Raw genomic sequence first — 15,322 nt, forward strand, 5'->3', positions numbered from 1 at the left:
GTTTTTAAATAGAGCACAATTCTTGGTTCATCTCAAAATCATGATACTCCTCACTACATCTACACATAATCTCAGCCCTCATTAAATAGGATAGCTTGGTTTTGAAAACACAGCCCTCCCAGAATCAGCTCAGCACTTATCTTGAGCATCAGTTACATACTTACCCATTTATCACGTGGTACTAACCCACTCAAGTGTTCTTGCCTGGAGAATCCCAGAGACGGGTGAGCCTGGTGGGCTGCTGTCTATGGGGTCGCACAGAGTCGGACACAACCGAAGCGACTTAGCAGCAGCAGCATGTGACTACTAGCCTTTTTCTTTACAATGAGTGAGTGATAGTCGCTCGCTCAGTCATGTCTGACTCTTTGCGAGCTCATGGACTGTAGCCCGCCAGGCTCCTTTGCCCATGGGATTTTCCAGGCAAGAATACTGGAGTGTGTTGCCATTTCCTTCTCCAGGGAATCCTCCCAACCCAAGGATCAAACATGAGTCTCCTGCACTGCAGACATTCTTTACCATCTGAGCCACCAGGGAAACCTTTCTTTACAATAGCAATACTTTATTTTACTCAATATTCCTAATCATGTTACCTAAAACTGCTGGACGACTTTTCTCATCTAAACTATCTAATGCCTTGATAAGAAACTGATGATTAAGTTTGAATATGAAGGAAATATTGAGAGTTAGAATTAAAGATAGTGATAATATTTTATTATTTAAGCATAGTTCTATAAAGCTTTGTTTGATAGTGAGATAATTCTTAATAAAACTCCCAAGTCCTCAAACATATTAAACAGCCTTTGTCCACTTTGGTCTCCATTTACACTTCTATTTCTCTTACTCTAGCTCATTAATTTACAGCTTCTATCAATGTAACTTTTTTGAAACTCTGTCTCAGCAAGTTAACAATTGTCCCTTAGTACTGAATACTTGTTTCAACATACTCTGTGCGCTCACATTTTCTCTTTGAAAAAAAAAAACAAAACTCTCCTCTTTGTTTCTGTGATAGCTCATAATTCTCTTTAGATTCATTTTTATTCATGAAACCCTTTAAATGTTGGTATGCCTTTGCTCACTTCACACTCACTCATTTAGTGATCCCACTCTGACTTAACACCTCACTCTTGACCTGTGTGCTGGTGACTCTTGCAAATGTTCCCATGGACTGAAACCCACAGATCCAGCTGTTGACTGCACATTGCCACTTAGATGTACGTAGGTGTCTCCAACTCAACATGCCCAAATTAGAACCCATCAGTTGTTGAACCGCTGCATCAGTCACTTTGCCAAAATAAATATCTCATACGAATGAATAATTTTATGCTTTTGAATTCTCTGTCAGATTGAAAGCTGACTATAGAAAAATACCTATTTTTATTAAAGTATAGTTGATGTAAAATATTGTGTTTCAGATGTACAATATAGTGATTTTTTAGGTTTTTTAAACATATTATATTACTTTAAAGGTTGTTAGAAAATATTGGGCATAATTCCCTGTGCTGTATAGTAAATCCTTGTTGCTTATCTATTTTATGTGCAGTAGTTTCTATGCTTCTTCATATATAAAGATATATATTTATATCTAGGAGTGGAATTGCTGGATCATTTGGACTTCCCTGGTGGCTCAGATGGTAAAGCGTCTGCCTACAATGCAGGAGACCTAGGTTCAATCCCTAGGTCAGGGAAGATCTCCTGGAGAAGGAAATGGCAACCCCCTCCAGTATTCTTGCCTGGAAAACCCCATGGATGCAGGAGCTGGTAGGCTACATTCCATGGGGTCGCAAAGAGTTGGACATGGCTGAACGACTTCACTTTCACTTTCTTTAATTCTGTTTTTAGTTTTTTGAAAACCGTGCATATGGTTCTCCATAGTGGCTATACCAATTTACACTCTCACCAATAGTGTTAGAGGGTTCCCTTTTTTCCCACACCCCCTCTGGTATTTATTTTTAGATTTTCAATAATTGCCATTCTGACAGGTCTGAGGTGATATCTCATTGTGGTTTTGGTTTCCATTTCTCTGGTAATTAGTGATGTGGAACTTCTTTTCATGTGTTTATTAGCCATCTGTATGTCTTATTTTGAAAAATGTCCCTTTAGGTCTTTTGTCCATTTTTGGATTGGGTTGTTATTTGTTTGCTTGGTATTGGGTTATATGAGCTATTTGTGTTTTTTGAATATTAACCCCTTGTCAATCCCATTATTTGCAAATATTTTCTCCAATTCTGTCTGTCTTTTCATATTGTTGATGGTTTCCTTTAATGTGCAAAAGCTTTTAAGTTTAATGAGGTCCCATTTTTTTACTTTTGATTTTATTTATTTTTGCCTTGGAAATTGATCTAAGAAAGCATTGCAATAATTCATGATGTCAAAGGTTGTTCTGCCTATGTTCACTTCTAGTATTTTATGGTATCATGACTTACATTTAGATCTTTAAACCATTTTGAATTTATTTTTGTTCATGTATGAGAGAGTATTCTTATTTCATTGTTTGTACATATAGCTGTCAGATTTCCCAGAAACATGTTAAATACAGTATCTTTTCTCCATTGTATATTATTGCCTCTTCTGTCGTAGATTGTCTGTAGTTGTGTGCATATATTTATTGTCTCTGTATTCTGTTCCATTGATGTATATGTCTGCCTTTGTGACAATACCATGCTGTTTTGTGCCGATACCATTACTGTAGCTTTGCTGAGTCCCATAGATTTTTTAAGGTTGTATTTGCATTTTCTATCTCTCTTCTCCTTCTGAGACCCCTATAATATGTCAATTTTCATGTTTTATATTATTTCATAGATCTTGCATGTTGCCTTTATTTATTTTTCATTTGTCTTTCTGTCTGCTGTTCTGGTTAGGTGATTTCCATTCTTCTATCTTCCAAATTACTTATTCATTCTTCTGTGTCATTCAGTCAACTATTCATTGCTTCTTGGTAACTTTTTAATTCAGACATCAAATTATCTATTTTTCATTGGTTCATGTTAATGGTTTCTAGTCTCTTGTTTCAATAATCTGCATTTCTATTTATAATCTTTCTTAATGTATTTAGCATTTTTATTACCACCTATTTGAATGAAATAAAATTATGAGCCATGCCATGTAGAGCCACCCAAGACAGACGAGTCATGGTGGAGAGTTCTGACAAAATGTGGTCCATTGGAGAAGGCGATGACAAACCACTTCAGTATTCTTGCCTTGAGAACCACATGAACAGTATGAAAAAGCAAAAAGATAGGACACTGAAAGATGAACTCCTCAAGTCGGTAGGTCCCCAATATGCTATTGGAGATCAGTGGAGAAATAACTCCAGAAAGAATGAAGAGATGGAGCCAAAGCAAAAACAACACCCAGTTGGGGATGTGAGTGGTGATGAAAGCAAGGTCCAATGCTACAAAGAGCAATATTGCATAGCAACCTGGAATGTTAGGTCCATGAATCAAGGCAAATTGGAAGTGGTCAAACAGGAGATGGCAAGAGTGAATGTCAACAGTTTATGAATCAGTGAACTAAAGTGGACTGGAATGGGTGAATTAAACTCAGATAACCATTATATCTACTATTGTGGGCAAGAATCCCTTAGAAGAAATGGAGTAGCCATCATGGTCAACAAAAGAGTCCGAAATGCAATGCAATTGGATGCAATCTCAAAAAATGGCAGAACGATCTCTGTTCATTTCCAAGGCAAATCATTCAATATCACGGTAATCCAAGTCTATGCCCTAACCAGTAACGCTGAAGAAGCTGAACAGTTCCATGAAGAACTATAAGACCTAAAACTAACACCCCCAAAAGATGTCTTTTTCATTATAGTGGACTAGAATGCAAAAGTAGCAAATTAAGAAACACCTAAAGTAACAGCAAATTTGGCCTAGGTGTACAGAATGAACCAGGGAAAGGCTAATAGAGTTTTGCCAAGAGAATGCACTGGTCATAGCAAACACCCTCTTCCAACAACACAAGAGAAGACTCTACACATGGACATCACCAGATGGTCACACCGAAATCAGATTGATTATATTCTTTGCGGCCAAAGATGAAGAAGGTCTATACAGTTAGCAAAAATAAGACCAGGAGCTGACTGTGGCTCAGATCATGAATAACTTATTGCCAAATTCAGACTTAAATTGAAGAGTGTAGGCCATTCAGGTGTGACCTATATAAAATTCCCTACAATTACAGTGGAAGTGACAAATAAATTTAACGGATTAGATCTGATAGACAGAGTACCTGATAAACTATGGACAGGGGTTCATGACATTCTCCCTGTACAAGAGACAGGGATCAAGATCATCCCCAAGAAAAAGAAATGCAAAACAGCAAAATGGCTGTCTGAGGAAGCCTTACAAATAGCTGAGAAAAGAAAAGTGAAAAGCAAAGAAGAAAGGAAAGATACACCCATTTGAAATCAGAGTTACAAGAATAGCAAGGAGAGATAAGAAAGCCTTCCTCAGTGATCAATGCAAAGAAATAGAAGAAAACAATAGAATGGGAAAGACTAGAGATCTCTTCAAGAAAATTAGAGATGCCAGGGGAACATTTCATGCAAAGATGGGCTCGATAAAGGACAGAAATGGTAGGACCTAACAGAAGCAGAAGATATTAAGAAGAGGTGGCAAGAATACACAGAACTGTACAAAAGAGATCTTCATGACCTAGATAATCATAATGGTATGATCACTCACCTAGAGCCAGACATCCTGGGCTGTGAAGTCAGGTGGACCTTAGGAAGTATTACTACAAACAAAGCTAGTGGAGGGGATGGAATCCCAGTTGAGCTATTTTAAATCCTAAAAGATGATGCTGTGAAAGTGCTGCACTCAATATGCAAGCAAATTTGGAAGACCCAGCAGAGGCCACAGGACTGGAAAATGTCAATTTTCATTCCAATCCCAAAGAAAGGCAATGCCAAAGAAAGCTCAAACTACCGCACAATTGCACTCATCTCACAGGCTAGTAAAGTAATGCTCAAAATTCTCCAAGCCAGGCTTCAGCAATATGTGTACCATAAATTTCCAGATGCTCAAGCTGGTTTTAGAAAAGGCAGAGGAACCAGAGATCAAATTGCCAACACCCACTGGATCATCAAAAAAGCAAGAGAGTTCCAGAAAAACATCTATTTCTGCTTTATTGACTATGCCAAAGGCTTTGACTGTGTGGACCACAACAATCTCTGGAAAATTCTTCAAGAGATGGGAATACCAGAGCACCTGACCTGCTTCCTGAGAAATCTGTATACAGGTCAGGAAGCAACAGTTAGAACTGGACATGGAACAACAGACTGGTTCCAAATAGGGAAAAGAGTACATCAAGGGTGTATTTTGTTATCCTGCTTATTTAACTTACATGCAGAGTACATCCGGAGACGGCAATGGCACCCTAATCCAGTACTCTTTCCTGAAAAATCCCATGGATGGAAGAGCCTGCTAGGCTGCAGTCCATGAGGTTGCTAAGAGTTGGACACGACTGAGCGACCTCACTTTCACTTTTCACTTTCATGCTTTGGAGAAGGAAATGGCAACCCACTCCAGTGTTCTTGCCTGGAGAATCCCAGTGACCAGGGATCCTGGTGGGCTGCCATCTATAAAGTCACACAGACTCATACATGACTGAAACAACTTAGCAGCAGGAGCAGCAGAGTACATCATGAGAAACACTGGGCTGGATGAAGCACAAGCTGGAATCAAGATTGCTGGGAGAAGTATCAATAACCTCAGATACGCAGATGACACCACCCTTATGGCAGAAAGTGAAGAAGAACTAAAGAGCCTCTTGATGATACTGAAAGAGAAGAGTGAAAATTTCGCTTAAAGCTCAACATTCAGAAAATGAAGATCATGGCATCTGGTCCCATCACTTCATGACAAATAGATGGGGAAACAGTAGAAACAGTGGCTGACTTTATTTTTCTGGGCTCCAAAATCACTGCAGCTGGTGAATGTAGCCATGAAGTTAAAAGACACTTACTCCTTGGAAGGAAAGTTATATCCAACCTAGACAGCATATTAAAAAGCAGAGACATTACCAATAAAGGTCCATCTAGTCAAAGCTATGGTTTTTCCAGTAGTCCATATGGATGTCAGAGTTGGACTATAAAGAAAGCTGAGTGCCAAAGAATTGATGCTTTGAACTGTGGCATTGGAGAAGACTCTTGAGAGTCCCTTGGACTGCAAGGAGATCCAACCAGTCCATCCTAGAAGAAATCAGTCCTGAATATTCATTGGAAGGACTGATGCTGAAGCTGAAATCTAATACTTTGGCCACCTGATGCAAAGAGCTGACTCATTTGAAAAGACCCTGATGCTGGGAAAGATTGAATGCTGGAGGAGAAGGGGACGACAGAGGATGAGATGGTTGGATGGCATCACCAACTCAATGGACATAAGTTTGAGTGAACTCTGAGAGTTGGTGATGGACAGGGATGCTTGGTCTTGAGGTCCATGGAGTTGCAAAGAGTCGAACACGACTGAGTGACTGAACTGAACTGAACTGATTTGAACTCGGAATCTGTTAATCTAGTGAGGTCTATTTCATTATTTACTCTTTCACGGGTTTGCTCTTTTAGTTGGAAATTGTTTCTCTGCCCTTTTATTTTACTTAACTTTCTCTGTCTCAATGAATTTTCGGGAGATAGTTACCTATTATGTCTGGAAAGTTTGTTTTTATGTAGGAGTTTCCCTATGTAGATTGTGTTCATTCAGTATCTTTAATGCAAGGGCTGGTTTTGGTATGAATTCTAACCATCTTTTTCCTCAATGTGTGCTGGCCAATATCACCTTGCTAGGGGCTGTAGTTGGTGTGGGACAGGACTTCATCTCTGCTCTGTGCCTCTCTCTGCCTTGTCAGGGGTGGGGTCTGCTCCCTAGTTTTTGGAGCAGAAGCCCCACGTCAAAGCGAATGAGGTCGCTGCACTCACAGAGCACCAGTGTGCAACCTGCAGCTCAAGGTCATTTCTCTTCCCCCACTGTACCATCCTAGTTCAATGTTATGGTGCAGAATGGTTGTTGTACTCGCCAGGCTGAGACTTGTGGTTGAGGTATTTTGGATTCTTGAACAGAGGTGACCGTATTGTCAATGGAGATGTGGGCTGCCTCTGTGCAGGCAGTCCTCTTCCAGGACCTGTCGGCCCCATTTCCAGCACCAAGTCTTCAGTGCCTCCCATGCAAGTGCTGACAGTGGCCTCCAATGCCCCACCCAGATTGCATCCTAGTCCATCTCTGTGTCCTCAGATAGAATCTTCTCTCAGGAACTGTCTGCCCCAGACCCTGCACTAAACTGCAGCATGAAGTGGGCTGGGCTGGACACCTGCTAAGCTGGAAAATAGACTAGGGTGGTGTGCAGATCAGCATGTTTTCTGTGGTGCCTCTGGAGTACATGTTGTCAGTGCCCATCACTGCCCCACCTGGACAGCACCCAGACTCCCCAGGATATCCCTGAGAAGTTAGACTGAACTTCTCCCAGGGCCTAGCTGGCCAGGACTTCATGCCAAGCTATGGTGTGGAGCAAGTGATAACAGAATGTTCACTTGGCTAGGAGTGAGGATGAAGTGGAGAATGATCCATAATCAAGGCAAGCTGATTCTTGACACTATTACACCCAGACTACACCCCAAGCTGTCTCTGCATAGCTAGACTGAGTCTTCCCAGGGCCCAGTAGTCCAGATCTTGCATCAAGTTGTGGTGTGGAGTGATCCAGCTGGGGTTTGTTCCCCAGGGGTTTGGAAGTGCAGTGAGGCAACAGCTGCCAGTGCAAAGCCCTCTACACCCTGTTTGTTGGCAAGACAGCACACACACATTCTTTGCTGGTAGAGTCTAGGGTTCTCCATCCTTTCTATCTGTCCCAGCAGTTCTCCCAGCAGCCAAGGTATTTTATCTACTCTGAGTAGGACCGTGGGACTGGGAAATGCACTCTGTGGCTGGACCCACTCATTCCCCAGGGCAAGGGTCTGCTCTTTAAAAACTTCTCTTCCTTTTAGATCCCTCCAAGGGTTCGAGGTCCCAACTTTATGCCTTTTTGCTGTCCAACTCAGTCACATGGAAATCTTTCTTGTAGCTTTGGTTATGTGGGAATTTTTCTGCCAGTTTCCCGTTAGTTTTACATGTGAATTATTTCACAGGAAGATATATTTTTGATGTCTTTGTAGGGGGAAGTGAGCTCCATATTTTCCTACTCAACAATATTTATCCAGCCTCTGAAAAAATATTTTAAGAAGGAAGTTGTTTTCAGCATCCCTTGATATTTCCTAATCTTTTTATGTGTCTGCTGCCCCTTATATTGCTCTTGACATAAATTTATTGACATAAATTTAATGTTAAAGTTCATATGTATGTGTGAATCTCTATGTGTGTGCATGTACATATATGGATGTATATGAGGTGTATCTCTATACTATTCATAGATATCCATATGAAATCTATTTATACCTATATATATATATGAAATATATAAATGATAGCTATTACTCCAGATTACTGAATAGCCCTGAGACTAATGTTGATTTCACATAGCTAATAAGAAAGGGGGGCTTCCCTGGTGGCTCAGAAGTAAAGAATCTGCCTGCAATGCAGGAGCCGCAGGAGATGTGGATTGGATCCCTGGGTCAGGAAGATCCCCTGGAGGAGGGCATGGCAACCTACTTCAGTATCGTTCCCTGGAGAATCCCATGGACAGAGGAGCCTGGCAGGTTATGGCCATAGGGTTGCAGAGTCAGATATGACTGAAGCGAATAAGCATGCTCTCACATAGGAAGAAAGTAATTATATTCTAACACTCCATGTTCTAAGAAGGCTCAGATCTTGGTATAAGATGATGCTCAAGAGAAACCAACTGGTGTTTTCTGTCTTTATCTTCACACACCAAAGAAAGTGAAAGCTCTGAGAGAAACATTCTCCGTGCCTATGTTCGGGGTCTATTTTCTCTAGGGAGAGCTTGATTGTTTCCACAAAGCAAGGAGTTTTACTTTAGTAAAATGACTAGTACCTGACCCTGGTCTGGAGATGTCTAAAGCAATCAAATATACAGGAATAGCCCACATTTAATGCTTCAAATGACCACATTTTCAGTGCCTAGGAATGAGAAGATAGTTTCCTTCTTCCTTGTTCACACTTAGAAGCTGGAAATCGTCCTAAATGTCCTCTTTCATTAAATCGTTGGTGTCTCATTTGAGCTGAGGGAGCATGTCAGCCTAGCAGTCTCACAGACAATACCACATGAATTGTGAATAGGACTGAGTGAGCCATAGCTTAGCCTGTGGAGGTCCCCCACAAGGGTAGGACTTTGGTGACATCTCTAAGCATGCCTACAAGAAGCATCTACATTTGTTTCTTTTTTTTTTTCTTTAAACCTGAAACACTGTATTAGTTTTGCCAAACATTCTTGATTCTGCTGTATAACCTCATCAACATTCTCATTCTATGGCATCAAGCTGCTTTAGATGAATTGATTTTAATAGATAGATCAAAATAAAATATCCCAACATGATTTATACCAAAAACATTCCTATTATCTGAGCAATATGGGAATTGAAGGCAGTGTAGCAGGAGGAAAAGGGAAGTAACCTGACTTTTTATAACATTGATTGTGTGGCAAGCAGTACACTCAGTACCCTACATGTAATGCATCCCTTAATCTTTACAACAACCCTGTGAAATAATATTACTATTGAAATTCATTAGATGAGAAAGGTGGTTTTCAGAACACAAAACTAATTTTGTCTAAGTTCATACAAAGAAATACTGGAAGAATCAGAAACAGTTCTCAGTCTGTCCTTCTCAGGAGTTGAACTGCTTTTTGTTATGACAGCTTCAGCAAGGAGAATATTTTCATCAGGGGACCTTTTTATACCTTACATTTTAAGTTTTATCTCCACTCATCATAAAAAGATCAAACTTTTAAAATCTTTTAAATATATGCATTTTTAATTTAGGGATACATGGACACCATGATAGTAAGTTTTAAAAGTAATCATCCATAAAAATTATTAAAATAGTTTCAAAGAAGAGGTTAGCATTGCCATACAGTGTTATTATTATTATTATTTTTGGCCATACAGTATTCTATATAGAACTGACCCTTGAACAACAAGCAGTGTTAGGGTTGCTAACTCCCCATGCAGCGGAAAATCCAGGTATAAATTTACAGTTGGTCCTCTGTTTCTGTGATGCATTGCCATACAGTGTTGTTATTATTATTATTTTTGGCCATACAGTATTCTATGTAGAACTGACCCTTGAACAACAAGCAGTGTTAGGGTTGCTAACTCCCCATGCAGCGGAAAATCCAGGTATAAATTTACAGTTGGTCCTCTGTTTCTGTGATTTTGTTTCCCTATATTCAACCAGCACGCACCACTAGCATAGTACTACACTATGTGTTTATTGAAAAAAATCCACATACAAGTAGATGAGTAGAGTTCAAACCCATATTGTTCAAAGGTCAGCTGCACATTATAAATATTAACTTGTTTATTTACCACATAACCCAGGAGGCAGGTACTATTTTAATCATTACTTTAAAGATAAGGTACAGAGAAGTAATTTTACCAGAACGCTTTATTTTCTCAAAGAGTCGGACATGACTGAGCGACTGAACTGAAACTGAATGAAAGGAGAATTAGGACTGAAGTATTCAGCTTCCAGAGGCACACCCTTAATCACTTTGATATATTATTGCATCTATATGTCCTTCTAAGATAACGGTATGAATTGCATACTAGTATTATGAGTTGCATGAATATTAAACAATGTACACAAAATTAGAAATTAAAACTGAAACGCAAACCAATGTGAAAATATGTTCTGTTACATCTGAACTTGAAAGGATAATCTTTTGCAGCCTACTGATTTAGTTTCTAAAAATTTCATCTCATTTTGACTTTAACAATTAGGATGCTATCTTTACTTATATTTTGAGAAGAGAATTTTATTCCTTTACAAAACAAGCAAAAGAGAGATAGGAGTTTTATTCCCTCTAAAGGTTTTGTTGACTAGATCCCGAAGATCATCTTTGGAATAAGAAAGAAGAGAACATATGGAAATTAGTAGGAAACTATCAAAAGGAATGATATTTCAGAAGTAGTAAGGAGAGTTTAAAAACCATCTGTGTATTTATCGAATATGTCTGTATAATAAACATGCTTTGTAGGCGATCAGTTGGGTTTGCAGCAGTGATTTTACCTTCATTGCCTGACTGATTGGAACAAGAATGCTCACCTTCTTCTGAAGAAGTGCTTTCCTATCAGACATAGAAACTTCAAAAAGAAAAAGTGTTAATGAAATATTTATCTGTGTTAAATGCACGAGTGTTAGCATTATAGAAACAGAAACATTGTTTCATTTAGTTTAATGAAATTCATATTCAAATAGGAATTTTTATACAACAAGCTACTAAATTTCCACTATTTGTCCAATTTTTGCTTTTGGCAAAAACATGAGTCTAGCTTCATTGCACAATTGCCTCCGAATTTTCCAAGCCACATGTAGACAGGTAATTCATATGTCTCAGTGGGGGTGTTTTGGAGCATGTTTCATGCATGATTTCAGTGAGAGAGGCAAATGAGATAACCAGGAGAGATCCCAGGAGCTAACTTTTCCTATACAGAAGCTCCATATAAAAAGCATAAAATTGTAATAAAAATTAAAAATGTACAAAGTACATAGAAACAATGTTTGTGGTTAGAGGAAAAGGGGCCTAATTTAATCAATCTTTTCCTTAAGAATTCTATTATTTATTGCAAATATGACAGGGAGTTATTTTGGTGTGGAATTTAGCTAGTAGGCAAATGTCAACATGGAATTGCCAATTTAAATCATCAACTGCAGTCTCAGTATCCTTCATCTTGAAAACAGTTTCAGCAGAATTTGCTAATAAAAACTTAATTCTTCAAAGCTTGAGAGCATGTTGTATAATTCTATCCTTACAAAAATCACTTTAATAAGGTTTGATATGTTTATAATAATTTCATATCTAAAAATAGGAATTATTCCATGGAAAGACTGCTCTATATAATTTGTGAATTTTCTTTATTTTTTAATGATCTTGAAATTTAAGTTTTCCCAACACATTTTTCACATATACTTCATCCCACAAGGCTTACCATTAGATTGTATTTTTTCTGGAATGTCTCAGAAATTGTTATCTCCTAGAAAAGAGAGATACACTAAGAAAAACAACTTTTTAGAATGTGTTTTAAATTCAATATATATTTTGATAAATAGATCAACTTTCTTAATGAGATACAGAATCTACCTACCCAATTAAATATGTCCCCATGGTAACTGTTCCTATGGCCAAATAGAACTAGATATTCATATTCTCTAGATAAATGACACATTTTATCAGTAGCAAAATAATACTAAAGCCAAGGTCCCCAAACTTACTATATCTTACATATTTTAATTTTGAGTTAAAATAATTATATTCAATTCAGAAAGGTGAACTCCACAAACTATTCAACTGTACACCCATCATTGATAATGTTAACAAATAAGAAAACATGAATTAGAACTCGATCTGATCTAGGCCTGGATGACAGCCAAGGCAACATTTTATCTAAACCTGTTTTACTCAGAATGCCCAGGGATGAATATTATACTACTATACTTCCAAAATGTAAAACAGCTCTAAAATAATGAATAGATAAGGATCTAAAGCAATTCCAAAATACAGATGGATAGAACATGTGTGTGTGTGTATATATATATATATATATATATATATATATATATGTAGCACATAGTCTAAATTGTAAATATTGGTTAGTACCTCTTTTATAGAAGATTTTAAGAAAATATTTCAAAGATTGGATCCTCTTTTCAAATAAGGTAAATGCTTGTTGACTCTGTCCTATATATTATTTTGCAAATGCTATTTTATATTGAAGTATTCAAAATTGAAAAGTCCTAATTGGCTTATTTTAAAGAATTTATTATCAATTTTGACTACACTATAAATTTTGATGTTACGCTAGTAGCACACCAAAAGCCCTCCTTCTTACATGCCTGGTTGTGTTTCAAAAATGTCTACATACCTTTGAATTTGCCTTATTCTCTTTACAAAAATTTAACACATTAATATAAAAATTCAAATTATAACCTCCATTTGGATTACAAATATATATATATATATGTATATATGAAATATAGTATTTAAAAACACTGGAATAATTTAGGAATTACGTGTTGCCTCATCAAATAACTATATCTTAGTGGAATTATGGAGAGGGCAATGGCAACCCACTCCAGTGCTCTTGCCTGGAGGGTCCCATGGGCGGAGGAGCCTGGTAGGCTGCAGTCCATGGGGTCGCTAGGAGTCGGGGACGACTGAGCGACTTCACTTTCACTTTTCACTTTCATGCATTGGAGAAGGAAATGGCAACCCACTCCAGTGTTCTTGCCTGGAGAATCCCAGGGACAGGGGAGCCTGGTGGGCTGCCGTCTATGGGGTCTCACAGAGTCGGACACGACTGAAGCGACTTAGAGGGAGCAGCAGCAGTGGAATTACATATGTAGCATAACATGTTTATAATAGGACCTGTTCCTATTTCACTGGACTTCCCTGGTGGCTCAGACAGTAAAGAATCTGCCTGGAATGTGGGGAGACCTGGGTTCTATCCCTGGGTTGGGAAGATCTCCTGGAGAAGGAATGGCTTCCCACTCCAGTATTTTTGCAGGGAGAATTCTATGGACAGAGGAGCCTGACAGGCTACAGTCCATGTCACAGAGTCAGACAGGACTGAGCAACTAATACTTTCACATTCATTTCCTATTTCACTGCGGTTCGATCTTTTTTCAGATATTATCACCTTATGCTTTTTTTAGTTTGCATTTTATCTTTCTTCTGTCAGGCTGGAAGAAAAGAGATAAAACAATACTCATGAACAAGGTGCTTGTTTACATAAATAATTTAAATTACCCAATTAGTGTGTCAGCAACATTCCTAAGGCCCAGTTTTGTGTCATCCTCGGAAAGAAGTCCTGAACAGGACAACAGTAGTCTTCTCTCTAAGCTATACTCCTAGAACCATCCCAAACATAAGGTCTCAGAACAACCCCATGTGTGAGCCCCAGGGCTTGCAGGGGCATCTGGATGACCATGAGCAGAGTGAGTGGTGTGTGGTAAAAGTTCTCAGAGCACTCTGGGCGGCCCAGTGAGAATGCAGGATGTCCTGCTCATACAACGTTGTCTATCCTGACAGATCCAGAGCATCCAAAAGAAACAAAATTTTCAAGAAGGTACAATTGAACACAGGAACCCAGTGAAGCCAGGGGCCTGGAACAGAACATGGCTTACCGTGTTGAAAAGCGATATTCCTATAAAATGCCCTCCCTTTCTTTTTATCAAGATACTTTAGTAACCTCCTTTTATTCATAATATAGTTGAGTGACTATATTATTAAATCACACGTACATGCTTCTCTAACTTTTCCCCTTATCATCATTGTAATTAATAAAGAACAGTTTTTATTTTAAGTTTAGCTCTGAACTCAGGTCAAAGTGGTTTTTCCCCTAAAGCACTTAAATACAATGTGAATAGGTGGAAACTGGGAAATTTTATACAGTTAAAATGACTTCTTCATAACTGGCCTGCTATAATTAAATTTACATATTCTTTGAAAAATACTCCATGTATTCATTGATGATTCTAGAATTCAACTGTTACAGGAATAATTCTAGCCAAAATTATGAAGTAATAGTTATTAAAGTATTAAGTATAATAAGTTACCAACAAATATATAGCTTGAATATTAAATTAATTTCATTTTCATTGCAGTATATTCCCTTCTAATAGCCGTTCACCCTTATGAATTCACTTATTCATTCAACAAACATTATTGAGTGCTTCTTAAATGCAATCAGTTCAGTTCAGTTGCTCAGTCGTGTCCGGCTCTTTGCGACCCCATGAATCACAGCACGCCAGGCCTCCCTGTCCATCAGCAACTCCCAGAGCTTACTCAAACTCATGTTCATTGAGTCAGTGATGCTATCCAGCCATCCCATCCTCTGTCATCCCCTTCTCCTCCTGCCCTCAATCTTTCCCAGCATCAGGGTCTTTTTAAATGAGTCAGTTCTTCATATCAAGTGGCCAAAGTATTGGAGTTTCAGCTTTAGCATCAGTCCTTCCAATGATTATTCAGGACTGATATCCTTTAGGATGGACTGGTTGGATCTCCTTGCAGTCCAAGGGACTCTCAAGAGTCTTCTCCAATACCACAGTTCAAAAGCATCAATTCTTCGGCACTCAGCTTTCTTCCCAGTCCAACTCTCACATCCATACATGACCACTGGAAAAACCATAGCTTTGACTAGATGGACCTTTGCCGGCAA

The 15,322-nt window shown here is 38.6% G+C and overlaps 1 non-coding gene across 1 annotated transcript; it reads left to right on the top strand.

The window, feature by feature from the left end:
* Window positions 1-1,613: 1,613 nt before the first annotated feature.
* Window positions 1,614-1,686, top strand: TRNAC-ACA. Its single transcript has one exon. It is a non-coding gene; the product is annotated as a tRNA-Cys (tRNA).
* The last annotated feature ends 13,636 nt before the right edge of the window (window positions 1,687-15,322 follow it).

The sequence above is a fragment of the Bubalus bubalis genome, chromosome 10 (assembly GCF_019923935.1).
Source record: "Bubalus bubalis isolate 160015118507 breed Murrah chromosome 10, NDDB_SH_1, whole genome shotgun sequence".
In the NCBI taxonomy this organism is placed as follows: Eukaryota; Metazoa; Chordata; class Mammalia; order Artiodactyla; family Bovidae; genus Bubalus; species Bubalus bubalis.